Raw genomic sequence first — 14,911 nt, 5'->3', positions numbered from 1 at the left:
CGCCTCATGTGTGTTTCTTGAAGACAACATATGGTAGGGTTTTGGATTCTAATCCATTCTGCTATTCGTCTACGTTTTATGGGTGAGTTCATCCCATTCACGTTCAAAGTTATGATTGTCATTTGTGGACTCCCTGGCATTTTGATAGCCTTCCCTAATTCTAACCTTTTCTTCTTTGGCTCTACCTTTTAGTCCAGTGATTTACTTTGAATCAGTCCCCCTTGTCCCCTCCCTTGATGTTTCCCTTTTTAGTCCCTCCCTTTTTCTTCCCTCCCCCTCCCCCCTCTCTTTCCCTCCCTTTTTGTTCTCCCTCTCCCCTTCCCCCCCTTGGTTTTCCCTTCTCCCTACCCTTGTTGGGTAAGATAGAATTCAAGATCCCAATGGATCTGGATGTTTTTCCCTCTCAGAGTTGATTTCCCTGAGATTAAGGTTTAAGTAAAAAAAAAACCCTCTCTTCCTCTCCTTCTTATAGGAGTTTTCTTCCCCTCCCCTTCCCATGTGAATCTTTGTGTGAGAAAGATCATTCTATTTGGTCTTTCTTTACCCCCTATTTATACATTACATTTTCCCCACATGTTAGTATACATAGATTGATATAAATGTAGTCCTTATAGAAGAGAGTTTGAGTAAAAGAAGAAGATAACATTTTTCCCCTTTCCTTAATATTTACCTTTTCAGGTATTCCTTGCTCTTTGATTTTCGGTATCAAACTTTCCACAGAGCTCTGGTCTTTTCTTTGCAAAAAGTTGGAAATCTTCTATTTTGTTGAATGCCCATACTTTCCCTTGGAAGTATATAGTCAGTTTTGCTGGGTAGTTGATTCTTGGTTGGAGACCCAGCTCTCTTGCCTTTCTGAAGATCATGTTCCATGCCTTACGATCATTCAGAGTAGAACTTGTAAGGTCTTGTGTGACCCTGATTGGCATTCCTTTATATCTAAATTGTCTTTTTCTGGCTTCCTGTAGGATTTTTTCTTTTGTTTGATAGCTTTGGAATTTGGCAATTACATTCCTGGGAGTTGTCTTTTGGGGGTTTAGTGTAGAAGGTGTTCTGTGAGCTCTGTCAGTGGCTGTATTGCCCCCCTGTTCTAGAATCTCTGGGCAATTTTCTTTGATTATATCTTGTATCACCATGTCCAGTTTGGTGTTTATTTCTGGCTTTTCTGGGAGTCCAATTATTCTTAAATTATCTCTTCTCCCTCTATTTTCCAGATCTATCACCTTGTCGGTGAGATATTTTATGTTCTCTTCTAATTTCTTGGTGTTTTGGCTTTGCTTTATTAATTCTTGCTCTTTTATACAATCATTGTCTTCCAGCTGCCTGATTGTGGCCTTTAAAGCCTGGTTTTCTTTTACAGTTTGGTCAAACTGGTTTTGTAGATGCGTGAATTTCTTTTGCATTATTTCCCACCTTTCCTCCCAGAAGGCTTCCATCTTTTTGGTCATTTCTGATTCAAATTCTTCATGGGTTTGTGGTGAGTTTCCATTTCCTTTGGAAGATTTTGGAGCATTTTCTTGTATATCATCTTCTATCTCCTCTGTATTTTGTATTTTGGCTCCATAGAATGTGTCCAAAGTCGCCCCTTTCTTCTTATTTTTCTTGGTATTTTGGGGCTTCTGTGGTTCTGTGGAGTTTGCCATCTCTGAATGTGGAGGATTAGCTTTTCTTATCTCTGTCTGGTGTTCAGAGGCTTTAGTCCTGGGCAGTTTGTCGGTTCTATGAGGTTTCCCTGCGTTAAATTGAGTATGCCTCACTGGAACTGGAGTGGAAGGGTCGGACCAGGGGGCCACACTCTCCCCTGGCTCTCTGGGTCGGGTTGCTTTCCGGAAGTTGCCTTCAGAATAGCTGGCCGTGAGGCTGTTTCGTCGGCCTGCGGGGGGGATGGGCTGCGGCTTCCCGGTGCTCCGAGGGCAGGGACTTTCACTGAGACTTGGATAGCAGGATCCAGCCCGTGAGGCTGTCTTGCCTGCCCTGAGGGTTGCTGTTGTTTCAGACAAGCCTGCTCTCTGCGGGGGGAGCTCTGAGGGCAGTGACTTTTACTGGGACTCGGATAGAAGGCCCTGAGGGTTGTTGTTGTTTCCGATGACCCTGCTCTCTGAGTGGGGTGGGGCTGCGGCTTCCCGGAGCCTTGGACTCTGCGCTCCTACCCCTTAGTTCCAAGTGATCTTGGGTTCTGGCTTTTGAGGGGGGCCGTACCTTCTGATCCAGGTCCAGGTCCAGGAGGAGGATTCCCAGGGTCTATGCTGTTGATCTCTTGAATTTCGGCGCCTTAGGAGCTTATAGTTTGAGATCGGTCGGGAAGGGTTTTCCGGAGATCTGAACTTTAGCTTTCTCTAAGCCGCCATCTTCAATGTATTTGGAATTTTACCATTACTCCACCCATACTTAGACAGTGCCTTAGGGGAAGATAAAGTTGTAAACTCCTTACTGAACAATGAAAAGTCCCCAACTCATCCTTATAGTGAAGCTAAAACTTTAAGCTAGTTCTATTTTTAGATCTAATACAAAAGGTTACTAAGTACCTATAAAGGTTAAATTACTCACTAAAAGGTCAAGCAACTTACAAAGGGCAAGCTTAGCAAAGAGGTGTGAAGTTTTATTCTACCCAGAGAAGGTGAGAACAAAAGAAGATGTGACTAAGCATGCTCAGTCCTAGGGAAAACATCTACTGTGATTGGTAGATGTGAAACTTTAGGGGAGGTGACATAAGAGAAATTTCTCTTTACAAAGAGCTGGCTCTCTGAACTTAGGGGAGTTTGAAGTTAGTTGGAGGAGCTGGGTCTCTGAACTCAGTTCAGGATTTGAGGATTTCAGTGAAAGACTGGAATTTTGCTTGGGACAAATCTTGTGGTGAGTGATTAAAGACTGATTAGTCTCTCTTAAGGCTCAGGCCTAGGTCATTTGGCCTAGGCCCTTCATACTATTACTCTCTACTCTCTCATTTTCCTTAATTCCTTCATTTGTATTAATTAAAATCTCCATAAAACCCAGCTGACTTGGGTATTTTCATATTTGGGAATTTTCCCCATGGCGACCACTTATTTTTTATTTAAATCAAGACACTAGAAATTATCTTTACAGTTTTGGCAATTCACAGTCTTGAAACCCACATTTTTGCAGTTACAATGGTTGCATATATCAGAGAATCCCCATATCACAGGTCTTCGAACTAGAAGACAACTCAGAGGTTATCTAGTCTAACATCATTATTTTATGGTTAAGGGAACTGGGACCCACAAAGGTTGAGCTTCTTGTTCACTGTCACAGAGATAGTAAGTAAGGATGCCAATATCTGATTGCAGGTCCTCTGACCTGCCAGCTAGGTGATGCAGTGGATAGAGGACAAACTTGGAGTGAAGACAACTCATCTTCTTGAGTTTAAATCTGGCTTCAGACTCTTACAAGCTATGTGACCCTGAACAGGTCACTTAAATCTGACTCAGTTTCCTCATCTATAAAATGAGTTGGAGAAGGAAATGATAAATGACTCCATTATCTTTGCCAATAAAACCCCAAATGGATGTAGACTTTAAATGATCACTCTAATGCAAATATTAATAATATGGAAATAGATTTTGAACAATGATAGATGTAAAACCCAGTGGAATTGCTCATTGGCTCTGGGAGGGGGGAGGGAGGAAGGGAGGGAAAGCACATGAATCATGTAACCATGGGAAAATATTCTTAATTAATTAATTTAATTTAAAAAAAGAAAACCCCAAATGGAATGATAAAAACTTGTACATGGCTGAAAATGGCTGAACTACAACAATAATCTCTGACTCTGAGAAAGAAAGTGGGAAGGAATGAACATATAATGAACCTGGAGCAGAGGAAAAGCCAATTGTTCCAAAGTACTCAACTCCATCAAGTACTGAGGCTGATGTCAATCAATGGAATGAGTTAGTGGAAATATTTCCTTTATATTTCTCAATAATGCATAATACCTTGCCAATTCATGTTCCATTCATGTAGCTCAGGTCATGTGCTGAATGTTGGGAGAAATATGATGCATCTTAAAGAGTGGCTATTAACACAGAAAAGTATCCTTCCTCTGCTGACCTGGCTAATCAGAGAAGTAGAATTCTCTCCCATTTTTTTTTCAAACCCATCCATAGTCATATATAATACAATGGGATAAATATTGACTCCGGATTGAAGACCAGGGTTCAAATCCAATCACTGGCATTTCTTCTCTATTAACTTGAGTTAATTACAAACCTTATCTCTGAGTTTCAGTTTTCTTTGCAGTAGAAGGGTGTTGGACTAAATGGTCTTAAACACCCTATCTCTCTCTAAATCTTTGATGCTATAACATGGTTTAAAATCTTGTCCCTGAGCTATAATGCCCATATGACCTTAGGACAGCTACTTAGGCTTTCTGAACTTGAGTTCATTCTCCTCTATAAAATGAGGAAATAGGGTAGATAAGATGGGCTTTGAGAGTTCTGCCCATATTCATACTATAGTCCTATGAAATAAAAATAATGATGATGATTCAAGACCTCACATTTTTAAGATCCCAAAGCACTTTTAATTCATAAAAATCACTTTCTTCCTAGCTACCCAGCAAGGTAGGTTTTACAAATATTATCACCCCCATTTTATACATGAAGAAACTGGGCCACTGATAACTTAAGTGACTTCCCCTGCAGAGTTGACAAGTGTCTGAGGTAGGATTGTAACATGAGTTTTTTCTCTTGGTTCAAGAGTAGTCATTTTTCCTTGTCCATTAATACTGAGCAGGTCTCTTTAGTGGTCTGTCCAGGGAGTGAAGGATGGGGGCTAATTCACAGTTTCCTTTATTTCCAATGTGGGTTGGAGGTGGGGGTGAAGAAAGACAGCTTCTGATCCTTTTTTATTTTTTTAAAATAAGCACAGAATGTCTGTTTTTAAGCAGGGTTTCTGCCTTCCCAGCCTGTGGCTATGTCTGCTTCTATGGAAACTACCTCTGGCAAAAGCAAGCATCAGACTCTCTCTTTGCACCTTCTAGCACCTTAAATAACCTAGGCCTACCCTCCATAGGCTGGCAACTGGTCTATTCCAGCAGCTTCTCTGATGCTCTCTGGCTCACACCTTTTTTTTTTTTAATGGAGAATTTTCAATGAACCTTGATGGGAATTCTACAGAGGGGGATTTAGATTTGTGTTATTGTTGTTCATGACCCCATTTGGGGTTTTCCTGGCAAAGATATTGGAGTTGTTTGCCATTTACTTCCTTCTCCAACTCAGCTTATAGATGAGGAACCTGAGGCAAATAGGGTTAAATGGCTTGCTCAGGGTCATTCAGCTAGTAAGTATCTGAGATTGTATTTAAAATCAGGTCTTCCTGATTCTGACACAGTGCTCTATCCACAGTGCCACTTTACTATCTTAGACTCAGCCATGCATTTTATTTTATTTTATTTTATTAATTAATTTAGAATATTTTTCCATGGTTGCAAGATTCATGTTCTTTCCCTCCTCTCCTTTTATCCTCCCCCCAGAATCAACGAGCAATTCCACTGGGTTTTACATGTGTCATTGATCAAGACCTATTTCCATTTTATTGATATTTGCACTAGGATGATCGTTTAGAGTCTACATCCCCAATCATATCTCCATCAACCCATGTGATCATGCAGTTGTTTTTCTTCTGCTCCTACAGTTCCTCCTCTGGGTGTGGATAGTGTTCTTTCTCATAAGTCTCTCAGAATTGTCCTGGATCATTGCATTGCTACTAGTAGGAAAATTCTGTCCATTACATTTGATTGTACCACAGTGTATCAGTCTCTGTGTACAATGTTCTCCTGGTTCTCTTCCTCTCACTCTGCATCAATTCCTGGATGTTGTTCCAATTCACATGGAATTCCTCTAGTTCTCAGGATAATAGTATTCCATCACCAACAGATACCACAATTTGTTCAGCCATTCCCCAATTGGAAGGCATCCCCTCATTTTCCAGTTTTTTGCCACCACAAAGAGTATGCCAGCCATGCATTTTAATAAATGACCTTTGAAGTTCTTGATGACATTTTACCTTCACTGATTAATTCCAGACACTCGCCAAATAAATTTGAATTGGTTTGGATTGGAAAGCTCAAGAACCAAAAGGGTGCTTAAAAGCTATCTAGTTCAACTGTCTATTTTTACACATCAGGAAACTGAGACCTACATTTTTTAAAGTGATTGGTGCAAGGTCACATTGGTTATAACTGACTCAATTTTGGAAACTAGTTATGCAAATGTATAGAAAGGTAGGTTAGGCTAGGAGTAAAGAAGAACCTAGAATATATTAAACTCAGAATGCTATTCAGTCATTACTTGTTTGTATCTTTATCACTCCAGTTGGTGTTTTCTTGGCAAAGATATTGGAATGATTTGCCATATCCTTCTCTAGCTCATTTTTACATATAAGGAAACTGAGACAATTAGAGTTGAGTTACTTGCCCAGCGTCACACAGTTACCTTGAGGCCAGATTGGAACTCATGAAGTTTATAAGAGATTATATCATAAGTATAAAGCAAAGTACAGTAAAAAGAACATTTGCTCTGGTGTCAGTAGACCTGGAACCACAATCTCACTACCTGGATGACGTTAAGCAACCCCCCTAACCCCTTTGGGCATCAATTTACCCATCTATAAGATAAGAGGTTGAGACAGATTACCTCTGGGACCCCTTCCATGCCTAGCTCCAGGATCTATTGATTCAAGCCTGGATTTGCCACTATGTTGGTGACTCTGGGCAGCCTCTTCAGTCCTCAGTTTCCTCACATGTAAAATATGTTCTAAGATCCTATCCCTTCTTCAAGATTCTACAATTCCATGTGGGTATGTTGAACCTCTTTCAGGGTGATCCTGGAACTTTCTTTGCCACCATTTTGGGAGTGTAGTGTAAAGTGCTTGGAGATTTCTGTTTCTGGAGAATCATATTATTTAATTTCCAATTAATTTTTGATTTGCCTCTCCATGTACCATTACTGATTATTATTTTTATTGCATTATGATCTGAAAGGGTTGCATTTATTATTTCTGCTTTTCTGCATTTGTTTGCCATGTTTTTATGCCCTAGTACATGGTCAATCTTTGTGAATGTACCATGTGCTGCTAAAAAGGTGTATTCCTTTTTGTCCCTATTTATTTTTCTCCATATATGTATTATTAACTCCAATTTTCATGAGATTTCATTCAAATCTCTTACCTCTTTCTTAGTTGTTTTTTTTATTTGATTTATCTAAATTTGATAGTGGTAAGTTCAGGTCTCCCACTAGTATAGTTTTACTATCTATTTCCTCCTTCAACTCCATTAGTTTCTCCTTTAGAAATTTGGATGCCATACCATTTGATACATACATATTGATTACTGATATTTCCTCATTGTCCATACTGCCTTTTATCAGGATGTAGTTACCTTCCCTATCCCTTTTAATCAGATCTCTTTTTACTTTGGCTTTGTCAGATATCATGATTTCAACTCCTGCCTTCTTTCTATCAGTTGAGGCCCAATAGGTTTTGCTCCAACCTTTAATTCTAACCTTCTGAGTGTCTACCTGTGTCATGTGTGTTTCTTGTAGACAATATATGGTAGGATTTTGATTTCTAATCCACTTTCCTATTTGTTTTAATTTTATGGGTGGATTCATCCCATTCACGTTCAAAGTTATGATTGCCTCTTGTGTATTCCCCAGCATTTTAATATCCTCTCCTAATTCTGTCCTTTCTTTTTTTGTTATATCCTTTTAAATCAGTGGTTTGCTTTTAATCAGACCCCCTAATCCCTGCCCTTAATAAGCTTCCCTTTCTTCCCCCTCTCTTTTTGTTCCCTTCTAATTTTTTTAGGGTCTGTTAAATCCACTCCCCCTCACTTTCCCTCCCTTTTTGTACTCTTGCCCCTCTACCACCCTCCCCCACTTCGTTTTCCCTTTTTACTTTCCCTGTAGGGTAAGATAGAATTCAATACTCCAGTGGATCTAGGTGCTCTTCCCTCTCAGAACTGATTTCGCTGAGAGTAAGGTTTAAGTATTACCTATTATCACTCTCTTCCTCTCCTTCTTATAAGATTATTCTTCCCCTCCCCTTCCCAAGTCTATCTTTGCATGATAAAGATTATCCTATTTATTTTATTTCTTTCAAGTATCTCTTGGTACCATCTTCAATTCCCCCCTCCCTTTTTCTTTTCTTACATATCATCTTATAGCACTTATTACTCCAATCTCTTCCTGTGAATGATTCATTTAATTACTATAATAGTGAATATAATTTTTGAGAGTTACAAATAACATTTCTCCATATATGAATATAAATAATTTGATCTTATTTAATCCTTTAAAGAACAAAGTTTGAATAAAAAAATTCCCCCTTTTCCCTCTCTTATTTACCTTTTTTATGTTTCTCTTGGTCTTTGTGTTTGGATTTCAAACTTTCCACTTAGTTCTGGTCTTTTCTTTACAAATACTTGGAAATCTTCTATTTTGTTGAATGTCTATGCTTTCCTCTGGAAGTATATAGTCAGTTTTGATGGATAGGTGATCCTTGGTTTAAGACCCAATTCTCTTGCCTTTCTGAATATCATATATTCCAAGACTTGTGGTCCTTTAGTGTGGAAGCTGCCAGATCTTTTGAAATCCTGATTGGTTCTTCTTGATATCTGAATTATCTCTTTTTGTCTTCTTGTAAAATTTTCTCCTTAGTGTAGGGGGTGTTCTAGGAACTCTTTCAATGTCTATTTTGCCCCATTTTTCAAGAACATCAGGGCATTTTTCTTGGATAATTTCTTGTAGTATGATGTCAAGATTTCTTTTTATTTCTGGGTTTTCAGATAGACCATTGATTCTTAAATTTTCTTCATGTTCTGTTTTCCTGATCTGTCATCTTTTCAGTGAAGATATTTTTTGTTTTATTTTGTCAGTCTTTTGACTTTGCTTTATTAATTCTTGCTGTTTTGCATGATCATTGGCTTCCAATTGCCTAATTCTGATCTTTAAGGACTGGTTTTCCTTTTTGGTTTGTTCTATCCTACTTTTCATGGTTTCTAGCTGTCTCTCCAATTGGGAGTTCTTGTCCTTTAAACTGTTATTTTCTTTTTGAACTATTTTCCACTTTTCTTGCCAGAAGGTTTCCATCTTTTTGATAAGCTCCAATTTAAATTCTTCAAGAGCTTGTGGACTATTTCCATTTTTGGAAGGTTTTGATACATTTGTATTTCCTATTCTATTTCCTCTGTAGTCTGGCTTTTTCCTCCATAAAAATTATCCAGGGTCAACCCCTTCTTCTTGTTTTTCTTGGTGTTGGGAAGTTGTTGTTCCTGGGCACTGTTTGCCATTACTGTGATGTTTTTTCCTTCCCTTTCCAATTAGAAATATGAGTGAGATGGGCAGGCTCTCTGTGTAGGGAGCTAGGGAGCAAGGATTTTGGCTGAAGCCAGCTCTCAAGTTTCTGCAGCTTCTGCTGTTTTATGCACCACTCTGCCATCTCCCTGCTGGCTCCCATGGTCTGAGCTCCTCAGCCTCCTGGGGCCTCAGGTCTAGCTGCTCTCAGGGGTAGGTCCTCAGTGGTCTCAGTCAGCTGCCAAGGCCCCAGAGGTACACCTCTCTCACTCACTGATTCTAGCATGTGATGACTCTAACTCTGGCTCTGTAGGTGGGGTGGGGGAGGGTGGATCAGCTCACACTTTTGTGGAAGCTTTTTCACTCCCTTATGGTGTGGAAATGCCCAAATCCCACATACCTTCAATGCTGTGCCCTACTGTAGAGCCCCTTCATTCATATGAATTTGGTTTTTTTTGTGTGTGTGTGTGTTTTTGCATTTTTGAGGTAGTCTGTATCAGTAGGTGGTGAGGAGAGGAAGAGTCCTATGTCTAGACTGCTGCCATGTTTACCTAGAAGTCCCTCTAATTCTTTTCTAACACAAAAAATACTGCCATAAATGTTTCAGTGTATAAGGAGACTTTAATTTTTGCAGTTTTCTTCCTTGGGTTATATTTGCAGCAATGTTATCCCTTGGTCAAATGATATAGACACTTTCTTCCTATTATTCCAAGTGGATTTTCATAATGATGTGGAATAGTTCACAGCTCCCATAATAGTACAGTGTTTTGCCCATATTATTACAACCCCTCCTAGATTGACTGTTCTCATCTTTTGTCATCCCTGGCAATTTGCTGCATGTGAGATAAAACCCGAGTTTCATTTTGATTTGCATTTTTCTAGGAGTTTTCTATTTTAACTCCTTATTTCTGCTAACTAGGTGCTAAGCCCCATGGTTTTTATGCTTTTGTAGGAGTTTGTGTGTTAACAACCTTATTAGCATCTCTGACAAAAGTTCTGATTGTCCCTACCCTAGTAATAATGCTGACTTTATCTACTGTTCTCTCAATCAGTGGGATTCTAGTTACTTAAGAAATTTCTTCTTTCTGTAAATGTCCTCCATAACAGCTAGGCACAGTTTAAACTCTTCTTTGGACATCTCCTGCTCCCTGAACTGTGAGGATCTGAGGGCAATGTGCTTCCCACTGGAAGTCTCCACATATGGAACTATCCATCACTTTGCTTCAATGATTCAGAGAAGATGCATTCCCTGTCACCCTACTTCTATCATCTATTACTAGTAGACCATTTTGTGAGATGGTTGGGGGAATATGGGAAGGAAAACTGAATAGCAAAAATAAAACATCTTTGAGGAAATCCTCCATGACACTCCAAGAGCAAAATGATCTCCTTTATACTTCTTGCTCTAAAACTGATATAGTATTTCACTTTGACCTTCTCTGATGGATTTATATAAAGCTCAGTTAAAATTCCAACTTCATCCTGAGCCCTTTCTTGGACTTTCCAGGTCTTACTACCTTCCCCTCAAAGCCATCTTGCATTTGTTCTGTATCTAGTCATACATATACGTGTTGCCTCCATTCATAAAATGTGTTCCTTGAGGATAGGATTGCTTCATTTTTGTCCTATTTTATTCCAGCAACTCCTATGATATTTAACTCATAGTAGATGATTTTTGATTGATGTCTTTTTATGTATTATAGTTATCTCTGTTCACCAGAATATAACAACAATGAAGGATTGGGTTGTGGAGAAAAATGCTTCTAAATATTTAACAACCCTCTCTCTGAAAAGAAAAGTATATGAATGTTGTATTTTTTATTTAAGTTGTATTATCAACATTTCCCCAGTACTTTCTTAAGTTTAGACAATCAACAAAATAATGTCAAACCTCAATTTCTAGTATTTGTTGATTTCTCACACTGAACATTTAACAATCTGCTCTTGAGAGCTCTGGCTAACTGGAACTATTGGGTATGCTATGCCTTATTAAACTTTGTATCACTCCCAGTACCAACCAGTGCTATGCACACAATATATCGCATAGTGGATATAAAGTACTGGATTTAGAGTCAGAACTACTTGATTTCAAAATCTTGCCTCAGTGTGACCCTGGACAAGTCATTTAACATCTCTGTGCCATAAATTTCCTCATCTGCAAAGTATAGATAATAATATCTGCCTCCTAGGGCTGTCATGAAGATCAGATGAGAAATTATTTGTAAAGTACTTTGTACACATTAAAGCTCTCTATATATGTTATTGTTGTTGATGATGATATTTATGTAAAATATCATTGCTATGGGGGCTGCAAAGATGATGGAAATATGATCCTACGAAGTTAGTGTCAGAAAACTTTAATCTATAAACATAAAAATAATTTTCTATATGATTTCTTTCTGTTTCTCTTCCTTAATTTTTTAGCAAAATTCCCTTTTGAGAAATTATAATGTTAATTCAGCTTTTCACTGGCATTCTGGTATCAGCCATAAAGGCCTAACCCCATAGCTTTGAGGATAAGCAAACCGAGAAAGATAAAGAATGGGAAACCAGCATGTGAAAGGTTGGCTTTGGCTAACATGGTCACAGAGCCCATTCGGAACCAGGGAGAGCTCTGAATAAAGCTCAGAGACATCTGGTGGAGGCAGGATTGCCATAGGACCATGAGAGAGAGAGTAACAGATGAGATGGAGGACTGATCTACAAGTCAAATCTACAGGTCCATTGATTGAATATATGGGTGAGGACCCACTGCTTTGGTACAGGTTGGACTCTGTGGTCTCTAGGATCCAACTCCAGGTTTCAGTGACTTAGCAATTCTGAATGAATGAAAGAAACAGTGTTCATGTTCTCCTGTACTGTTTGAGGGCATGAATTATTTTATCTTTGTTTTTATTCCCCAATGCATGGACCATGGCAGGTGTTTAATAAATGGTGACTGAATGATTAGGTCAACAGTTATGTCATATGTCATAGTCAGGGTTCTTTCTCTAAATAGCTTAGATTAGTCTTCTTCTTAAATTGTTTGATTGTTTGATTATATTTGTATCCCAAGCACTTAGAACAATATCTGGCATATAGTAAAGACTTATGAAATTCATACTGATTTATTGATTTATAATAAGTTCTCCATCTCTAAAAAGGTGCATATCTCCTATCCCTTTAAAGATTATAGTTTTCCCCCAGTTGCATGTAAAAACTATTTTTAACACTCATTTTTTAAAAATTTAAGTTCCAATTCCTTCTACTGCCTCCTCCCTCACACAGAAAGCAATTTGATATAGATTTTACACAGCAATTATGTAAAACATTTTACCATATTAGTCATTGTGAAAGAGATCTTGAATAAAAATAAATAAATAAAGGGAGGAAGTGAAATAAAAGTGTTTTTGGTCTGCATTTAGACTTTATCAGTTCTTTCTCTGGAAATGGGTGGTATTTTTCACGAGTCTTTGGGATTGTCTTGTACGTCTGAGAATAGCTAGGTCATTCACAATTATTCATACAAAATGGTGGTTACAATAAATGATGTTCTTCTGGTTCTGACTACTTTACTTTGTATCAGTTCATGCAAGTCTTTCCAGGTTTTTCCTGAAATCATCCTGCTCCTCATTTCTTATAGCACAATAGTATTGCATCTCAGTCACATACTGCAACTAGTTCAACAATTTCTTAACTGATGGACATCCCATCAATTTCCAATTCTTTGCTACCACCAAAAGAGTGACTGTAAATATTTTTGTATTTGTGTCCCTTTAAAAAATATCTTCAAGATATAGACCTACTGGGGGTAACCCTATCCCTTTTTGTTGATGTAAAAAAGATTCCTGTTTTCTGAGCTCCCTTAAATCTCTGAACCTGTGGCCAAAGTCCAAGGTCAAGTCTAAAAGTGCCTAAAGAAGAGGGAAGAAAAAGTGAGAAATAAACTTATTGGTCTATTCTCTTTGGTGAGGCTATCATAGGTCAAACATTAAGAGAGAGCCAGCTAGTCAACTCCAGCAACTCTCTGTTACCTTTAGGATAGAATGCAAATTCCTCTGTTTGCCCTTGGAAGCTTTTTATAGGGTGATCCTAAAGCAATTTTAATTTCTCACCTTCCTAAAAATTACTTTTCTTCCTATTCTCCTAGTTCAATTCCTCATTCAAAACTTATGTCCAGCCTCTGTTTGAATAGGACTTGCCTCATGTCCAGTATGCACTCCCTTCTTATCTCCATCTTTTTGAAATGTCTAGTTTCCTTCATTGCTAACTAAACTAAAACACCACCTCCAATATCAAACAATATTACTTGTCTTAATATTTAAATACTAAATCTTTAAATACTTATTTTAATATAGGATCATGAGTATGTATTAGGTTCAGAGACAGAAGGATCCTCAGAGGCTGATTCATCCAGTATCCTTCATTCACCCTGCTGATTCTACAGATAAGGGAACTGAGCCCCAGGATGACCAGATGACTTGTTCCATGTCACATTGGTAATGTCAGAGACAGGATTTGAATCTAGCCTTCCGACTCTAGAATGACTTTTCTGGGATCGGTTGGGTTTTCATTGGATAAAAGTCATTCCTCAATCCTTAATATTAGTGCCATTCCTATGAGATTACTCCCAGCCTCCCATATGATTTTATATACATCTTGTCTGCATCTAGGTTATTTGTTTTGGTTTGGCTTTGTTGTTCTAGAATGTGATTTCCCTGAAATTAGCAAAATGATGAATTCTTTCCCTTTCTTTGTCCCTAGAACTTAGCACAATGCACGATATATAGTAGAGGCATGAGAAATGCTAGCTGACTGACTAAGTTCAAATACTATCTCAGACACTTAGTAGCTGTGTGATCATTGGCAAGTCATGCTATGGCTCTCCTCCTCATTTTCCTAATCTTCACAATGATGAGGCTAGACCTTTCCTCAGGTCCCTTCCAACATTATCCAAGGCACAAGTCCATTTTGTCTACCCTTGCAGAATGTAAGATAGATATGGGCTGAACTTATCTCCTTTTTGACTTTGTACCTAGCATCTAGTACAGGGAATCCAGTAAAGCAGGGAACCTACCTCAACGGTGTTTGGGGCCATGTCCGTTGGGATTTTATTTTTGTCCAGAGCAATCAGCCTGTATATTTTTCCCCATTTGGATGTACCATGTGAATTTTCTCTGTCACTCTGATGACTTTGTCATTGGATTTGACCATAGAGCTGTATCTAAGGAAAATATATTTGAGGAAAAATGATTTTTATCAGCTCTGTGCAAGGTAGAGACCAGAGCCTGGGGAGACCAGCTAAGAGGCTGTGTCCATCACAATGCAAAGCCATTCAGGGAAAGCTGGAATCAACGAACTGAAGATGTTTAAGCAGGAGAAAAGAAGACCAGACAAGGATCAAGGGAACTGTCTTTAAGAAATCTGAAGGCCTCCTTTCAAAGAAGGAATAAACTTCTTGGCATTATGGATTCAAAAATGAAAGAGACCTCAGAGACCATCTACTCTAATGGTCTAATTTTACAGAATTGAAGCCCTTGGGTATTAAATGACCAGCCCAAGGTCACCCAGTTCATGAGATCCAAATTCAGATACTCTAACCATAAAGCCAGCACTCAGTCCTTAAG

General features: G+C 38.6%; 1 pseudogene; it reads right to left on the bottom strand.

The window, feature by feature from the left end:
* LOC100619594 (60S ribosomal protein L37a-like) overlaps window positions 1-14,382 on the bottom strand; it is a 35,574-nt pseudogene extending 21,192 nt beyond the window's left edge.
* Window positions 14,383-14,911: the final 529 nt, after the last annotated feature.

This window comes from Monodelphis domestica, chromosome 5 (genome assembly GCF_027887165.1).
Source record: "Monodelphis domestica isolate mMonDom1 chromosome 5, mMonDom1.pri, whole genome shotgun sequence".
NCBI classification, from domain to species: domain Eukaryota; kingdom Metazoa; phylum Chordata; class Mammalia; order Didelphimorphia; family Didelphidae; genus Monodelphis; species Monodelphis domestica.
This window is presented reverse-complemented; position numbering and strand designations above follow the sequence as displayed.